The sequence below is a fragment of the Pteropus alecto genome, unplaced genomic scaffold (assembly GCF_000325575.1).
Source record: "Pteropus alecto unplaced genomic scaffold, ASM32557v1 scaffold43, whole genome shotgun sequence".
Taxonomy (NCBI): domain Eukaryota; kingdom Metazoa; phylum Chordata; class Mammalia; order Chiroptera; family Pteropodidae; genus Pteropus; species Pteropus alecto.
Genome location: NW_006435764.1, coordinates 4,052,700 through 4,058,845, shown reverse-complemented (window position 1 = coordinate 4,058,845; position 6,146 = coordinate 4,052,700).

The following is a 6,146-nucleotide window of genomic DNA, read 5'->3' as shown; positions in this document are numbered from 1 at the left end:
GATGTATGTTCCTGCCCCCACACCTGAAACCTAATCACCTGCCTGCTTGATACCAACAGCTGCTCCTGCTCGGGATCGCTCCCCTGTCCGCGGGCTCCTACAGGTATGTTGGGGCGGAAGCCAGGGCAAGGCAGAGGACAGCACACCCCACTCCTCAACCCTCACTCCCCGCACAGCTCAGGTACCTGAGGAACACAGGAGCCACCATGGTGACACTTACCATCACGAGGGTTGCCCTAGAGGGCAGAGGGCGGCACTTTTCCCCGGGAGGCAGGAGGCGACATCTGGGAACAAACGGACACAGGTTTCCGATGTGGGTCCCAGGCCTGCCGCTCACGCCCTGTGTGGTCAAGTCCTGTCCCCTCTCTGGAATGCCATCTCCTCCTCGCGAAATGTCCGGGTGTAGGACAGTCTCTGTGAGTGGGGTACCAGATGAGGTGATGTTGATTGACACAAACGCTCGGAGGGCAGGGCGATGGAGCAGGCAGCGTCGGGGCCTGGAGTGTATTTCTGGACTCCGGCCATGTCTGGATCTGCCCTCTTCATTTTGCAGATGGAAAACTGAGGCTCAGAGGGGCTGAGGTTGGGGGTGGGGCTTGCTTTGCTATTCCAGGCCACTGGGTCCCACTTCATGCCATAATTCCTAGGGCCCTCCTCCTTCTCCAGCTGGGCCTGAGTCTCCACCCGCCAGGCCTCGGGCTGGACCCCTCGGCTCAGAGTCCCCTGGAAGTCTGCCGTGTGGCCCTGGCCTGCTGCTGGCCCTCTCTGGGCCCTGGCTCCTTCTCTAGCTCCAGGAGAGGATCTAGAGGCCTCTGAGTGTTACGTAAAACTTCCTGGGGCTGAGAGACCACAGAGAGGCTGACAACTCATCATCACATCGAGAGTTTATTAAGGGAGCAAACAGAAGCAGTGTGTCTTGGGCGGTGGCAAGACAAAGTGGCTATTCTCACCCCAGCATGACAGGCCAAGACAAGTAGGGGTACCAAGGCGTAAATGTCCCTAGATAAGGGAAAATGCCTTACAGGCTTGCCTGGGGAAGGGTAGGGGAGGGGGGTCTGGTCTGGCTCTGATCCAGCCGAATTGACTTCGAGGGTCCCTCAGCAGTCCCGTCACCGAATAGTCTCCTCTCCACACCGAGGGAGGCGAGAGGTGGGAGGCGGGAGGCGCAAGGCGCGGCGAGTCTCAGGCCAGGCCAAGTGCCAGCAGCCCCGCCCCAGGGGCCGGCTGGGCCTTGGACATTTCATAAAGGCCAGGAGGGCGGCCGCAGAGCAGGAAACGCCCGGAGGAAGGGCAGCTTGGCAGGACCTCAGGTATGGTGTCTTGGGGACGCTGGGGAGACAGCTGTAAGCAGTGGGGGCTAGACTCGGGGTGCTAGTGGCCCAGGCAAGGGGGTCACTTAAGGCCACATACAGACTGGCTTTGTCCTCCGCCTGCCTGGGGAGAAAGGGGAAGGACAGAGGGACTTCTCTTTGATGGTAAGACGATTGAAGCAGGAAGAGACGAGGCGAGGCCTGGGAGGGGTCCCCGAAGCCAGGCGGCCAGCAGATGCCCTTGTGTTGTCTGAGCTGGGCTACCATCCCCCCTCTCACTGGGGTTACACGTCCTTTAGGGGAGCCCAGGGCCCCAGCTCTGGGCCCACGGGCCACTGGAATGGCAGTCCCCCATCCTTGCGGTGGCAGGCGGGCGTGGGGTGGGGTGAGGGGAACTCGAGCATCCATTTGGCCACACGCATTTCCCGGACACCACCACGTGCCTGTGCCTGGTGTTTGGCTGAGGGTCCTGAGCGAGTGATTCTTGGAGGCTGGCTTTGCACGAGCCCGTTGGACCTTTCTCCCAGCCGCACTGTGGACCGACCGCCCCCATTTCACAAGTGGGGAAGGAGAGCCACGGGGAGCCCAAGCCACCTGCCCAGGGGCTTCTAGCTAATACACGGCCTTGGGTGGATGTGGCTGGGGGCCAGGAAGGGGGGCCGGTCAGGTGGGCCTGCCTCGCATAGGCGCTGATCATCAGAAGGACTTTGCTGGTGTTGGGGAGCCTGTGGCACAGCCCCTCTGTGGGCTGGGACTGCGATTGGTCCCCACCCCTCCATGGTCTCCATGGAACTGGGGGGCAGCCGCCCAGAGCTTGGGGTAGCCCCATGGACGTCTAGGTTAAGGCTGTGGGGTGGGGGGGATCAGGTAGGAAACAGCAGGGCGTCAGGAGCCGTTTGTGGCAGGGCCCCCACCGCCCGTGACCACCACCTTCTGGCAGCTGATCGGGGTCCCCAGGCCCGCAGACCACTATGTTTACCTCTGTCACCTTTGCCACCTGGGTCTCAGTTTGATGTCCTCGCCTTCCTGCCGTCCACGCTGGGCCCAGGTCTCCTCGGGCTGTCACCCCAGGGTCTCCCCGCCAAAGCCCCCTGGGCACAGCTGTCTTTCAGTCTGAATGATTGCTCAGAGCCATCGTCACCGAGCCCTCACAGGCTGGCTTTGCACGAGCCCGTTGGACCTTTCTCCCAGCCGCACTGTGGACCGACCGCCCCCATTTCACAAGTGGGGAAGGAGAGCCACGGGGAGCCCAAGCCACCTGCCCAGGGGCTTCTAGCTAATACGCGGCCTTGCTGGGGTTCGAGCCCGGGTCCCCGGGCCCCCGACGCGTCATACGGGTTAGGTGCTTTTAGAACACCTCTGGTGTAGGCAGAGGTCGCGGTAGGATGGGAGCAGGGGACCGGCGCCATCGAGGGCTCGTTGGCAGGGCAGGCTGGGGCACGGGGACAGTGAGCCTCGCTGATGCCCTGGAGCCGGCAGACCTGAGTGCCCGCCCCCTCTGCTTCCCTCTGGGGTCCCATGCCCCCTCTCTGGGCCTCAGCTTCCTTCAAGGCCCCTGGGTGTTAGCTGCGCCCAGGCTGGCACAGTCAGTGCCTGGTCGTTTTGATTAGAAGAATAGCTCCAGGATCACGGCCTCCTGGCCAGGGAAAACAGGTCTGTCCCTTGTCACCAGCAAGTGACTTAGCAACTGGCCCACCCAACCCTCACCTGGAAGCAGTGGGCCTGGAACAGACAAGCGATACAGGTGGTTGAAGCTGGGGCCACCTCAGGCCACTAGGAGGGGTCCGCACCCCGAGACCCCCAGGGCGGCCAGCCCCTGGGACTTCAGCAGCTCAGCCGGGGAAGGCAAGAAGGGGAGGCGGGTGGGCGTGTCAGGAATGGTGGGGAGGCAGAGGCCAAGGGGAGGAGGCTGCGAATAGCACACCTTCCTGCGCCCCACCCAGTGCCCCGGTGCCCCCCACCCCCACCCCACCCATGTGCCACTGCCCCCTGGCCCTGGGTCTGCAGCTCAGGCCGGCCTGGAGACATCCCCTCTCCGCAGGGGTCAGGCCGCCCTGCTCCCGCCCAGCCACAGGTGGGAGGATGGGGCGTGGGGGTGGGTGATCCTCTGGATCCCGGCTCTCCAGGGTGAAGAAGCTGGGTGGCCTCAGCAAGCCCCTTGCTCATCCTGTGCCCAGGTCCCATCCCCTTCAGCGAGGAGAATCACAGTGGCTTTGCCTGGCTGTCGTGATGGTGAACTGAGTCACATTGTCACAACTTTCTTAGGAACTCACACATCTCAGACGTGCCCCAGAGGAGCTGGGCTTGGGGCACCCAGCCTGGTTTGATGAAGGAATCCCCTCATCGGTGGGTCACAGGCCCGGGGTCCCCCCAGGTGGAAGACGGCCTTGGCTCCTGTGCTTGCTGGGTTGTGCTCAGCTCCCCGGTCCCCAGCGGGAACCCCCTCGGGGCCCTGGTCTAGAGTGACCAACCAGTAGGGGGCAATATGGGTTGAGTTGGCCTCAGGGTTGCCAGGAGAGGCTGCTGGAAGGTTCCATCCAGACTTCCAACTGCACAGAGTTACCCCCACTGCTCACCTTGCCCGGAGGTGTGCCATGCAAGTGACATGCCTTACATTTTTGTGGGTTCGGCATGGACTCTAATGAAAGCTCCAACAACTGAGGAGGCAGGAGAGGGTGGGTGAGCCGTGCCCTGGGCAGCCATCCGAGGAGTCTGCAGGTGAGGGCAGGACAGAGAAAGGGCTGCGGGGGGGCGGAAATAGAATAAATATCTGTGGAGTGCTTAGTAAAAATAACCACAGCTGACTTGTATTGAGCACTTATTACGGGCACAGTGGCAAATGCTTTCTGTGGCCTCATGTCCTTTAATCCTCAGGATGGCAGCAAGTGCTCTATCATCCCCACGTTACAGACAAGGAAATCGAGGCAGAGAAAGGCTAAGTGCCTTGCCCAAGGTCACATGGCCAGTACGAGGCAGAGCTGGGGGACAAGCCCAGATGGCGACTCTAGAGGCTGGCAGGGGTCTTGCTCCAGGGTTTCAGCACCGGCCAGTATACTTTCCTCCCAGGAGGCAGGGGACAAGCCTGGGGCTGAGGGGGGCTCTGAGAATGTCCCCCTTCTGCCACACTGCCACCATCTGTGGGAGCCATGGTGCCCAAGGCCGCTGCCCAGTTTCTTCCTACCAGAGCAGGAAGCCAATGGGATCCCTTGGCCTCCATTCACACCCAGGGGGAAGCCTGGGGCTCCAGCCAGGCTCTAGCAGTGTCAGGTGGCCCAGGACATCCTGTTGGCTGCAGCAGGCTCGGCCCTCAGGGCCATGGAGCCTGCCAGAAAACTAAGGGCCAAGGTGACAGTAGCCACTTAACAGCAATAGCTGGCAGCTTTGAAGGCACTAATGCCCAGCCCTGGGCTCAGGACTGGACGGTGTGGTCTCATCCTCGATAAACAACATGTCGGCTGGTGGGTGCTATCATTATCGCCCTCACAGATGAGAAGATTGGGGCACTGAGACCCTGATGACAAGTTAAGTAGGCCAAGAGCGGCCTGCCTCCCAGTCCAGTGGGAGGGGGAGCAGGGGACAAGAGGGAGGGCCAGGGGAGCGGACAGAATGAAACTAGGTATCTATCTATGACCCAGTGTGGCGAGAAGCAAAGCCAAGGGCCCATTGTGAGAGTGCGTGAGGGAGTAATTAGGGTGGGCTGCCTGGAGGAGGCATCGGCCAAGCTGATACCTGAAAGGAAGAAAGTCAGAGAAGGCAAGAGAGGGTCCCCATGGGCTCTTGGCAGCAGGCCGAGGAGTGAATGCGTCAGTGCGCTCCTCTGATGAGCTTCAAGTAAACAGGCAGGGGCCCGGGGGAATGTTGGGGCCCTCACCCCACCTGCCAGCCCTGGCTGATGACAGCATAGAGGCATGACTACCCCCTCACCACTTGCCCCCACTGTTCCCTGCTCCGCCAGCACGGGCCGGCCCAGGCTGGGGTGGGCAGCAGGGCCGCTGGGAGGCTGGGGCTCTCTCCCTGTCTTGCTGGGGAGCTGGGGCATGGAGAGAGGAGGCTACCGCGTGCTGTCACTCAGCCCTCTGAGCCACCACCAGCCCGCCTGGCCTCCCGAGGCAGTGCTGCCAGGCTGGGGGCAGGGGACAACAGAGCATTCTGTGTCTGGAATGTCCCAAAGTGGTGGCTGTGGTAGAGGTTGTTGGACTGTCCCTCTACTTACCAAACTCCTTCTGGTCACTCTGTTCAGGCCTGGCAGGGGCGAGGACGGCCCCATCTCCAGGAGCAGGGGACGGGGCCTGGGGCTGATTTCTGTGTGGTTACCGGCTGCCTCCCTACCCTCAGGGGCTGTGCAGTAGCTGTCCCTGATCCCATGCCAGCCCTGTGGCTGCCTCAGGGTCCAGGGCTCTCCTGCCCACTGGCCGAGGGGAGTTGTCTGTGGGCCAGTGTGTGTGTGTGCATGCGAGTCCGTGTGTGTGCGTGTGTGAGGGGTATGTAGGTGTGGGTGTATGGCCAGCCCTGGCCCTCTGGGGTTACACAGGAATTCCATAGGGATGTCTGTGGGCCCACTGGGTGCAGGCAGGCGGGGGTGGGTGCCGAGAAGGTGGGGGAGTCCCGGTCCACGACGCGCCCCCACCCCCTGCAGGATGGACCCCTTCGAGGACACTCTGCGGCGACTGCGGGAGGCCTTCAGCTCGGGGCTGACGCGGCCGGCCGAGTTCCGGGCTGCCCAGCTCAAGGCCCTGGGCTGCTTCCTGCGGGACAACAGGCAGCTTCTGCAGCAGGCGCTGGAGCAGGACCTGCGCAAGGTGAGGGGGTGGCGGGGAGGCAGGCGGGGGGCTGGGG